Here is a 243-nt window from a genome sequence, read left to right on the forward strand (position 1 = left end):
TTTTTGCTTTTCAATGAATGCATGCAGTGTTTATATCACAAATTTTTAAATTTTCTAAAGCTCATATGGATGCCAAAGATATTAAATGAGAAGATGAAACATGACCTAGATGAGAATGTCATAAATAAAAACTAGAAGATGAAGTACTTAAATGAAAGGAAGATAAATTAATAGTAAGTATATATTTGCAAGTATGGGTTGTGGTTAACCCTTTGGAAACTATTTAAAGCATGAGCTTGTTCA

Source organism: Populus euphratica, unplaced genomic scaffold (genome assembly GCF_000495115.2).
Source record: "Populus euphratica unplaced genomic scaffold, PopEup_1.0 scaffold918.1, whole genome shotgun sequence".
In the NCBI taxonomy this organism is placed as follows: domain Eukaryota; kingdom Viridiplantae; phylum Streptophyta; class Magnoliopsida; order Malpighiales; family Salicaceae; genus Populus; species Populus euphratica.